Source organism: Tupaia chinensis, unplaced genomic scaffold, assembly GCF_000334495.1.
Source record: "Tupaia chinensis unplaced genomic scaffold, TupChi_1.0 Scaffold144017_1, whole genome shotgun sequence".
NCBI classification, from domain to species: domain Eukaryota; kingdom Metazoa; phylum Chordata; class Mammalia; order Scandentia; family Tupaiidae; genus Tupaia; species Tupaia belangeri.
Window position 1 is genome coordinate 184,720 of NW_006203869.1, and position 637 is coordinate 185,356.

A 637-nucleotide genomic window follows, 5' to 3' on the forward strand; every position below is an offset into this window, starting at 1 on the left:
AATCAGTGTGCTCAGGTGTCCAGATTCGCGCTCTAGAATCAGAATCCTGACTCACTTCTGCACTTCCGAAGGTCACTGGATATTGTTTGCAGGTGGGAAACAAATGCTTCCCGGCCCTTGGAAGACCGGGTCAGTTCTGTGGCCAACAACTGTATGCCAGACTCCCATTTGAAGTTCTGAGACCAGTTAATTCCACGGCTTCTAAGCCTGTCCTCAGCCGCCACCCACAGGTGTCGGAGCTGGAAGACGGCCTGCCCTTTCCTGTCTCTCATTTCAACGTGGCTGCTTCTTCCAACATGTACACGTGATTTCTCTCCCTGTCTCTCTCTCTCCTCTATGCTTCCTCTCCTCTCTGAGTCACGGCCTTTCATAGTAAACACCACATTTAGCTACAGTTGTAATCATCTGGAGATAATTTATTATTATAAATGACTAAATCTATTACAATTTTTTACCGGTGGTGGAGGAGGTTAGTGCTTCTCTCCGAATATCCCCTTTTCCCTTGAATCTTGCTTTAAATATTTTTCTTTGGTAAATTCAAGTCCACTTGATTCCGAGGTGACCCATGGAGGTACCAGGTAACGATAAGCCCTACTCCCTGGTACTGGGGTGGCAGACAGGTGAACATCCGCTCTTC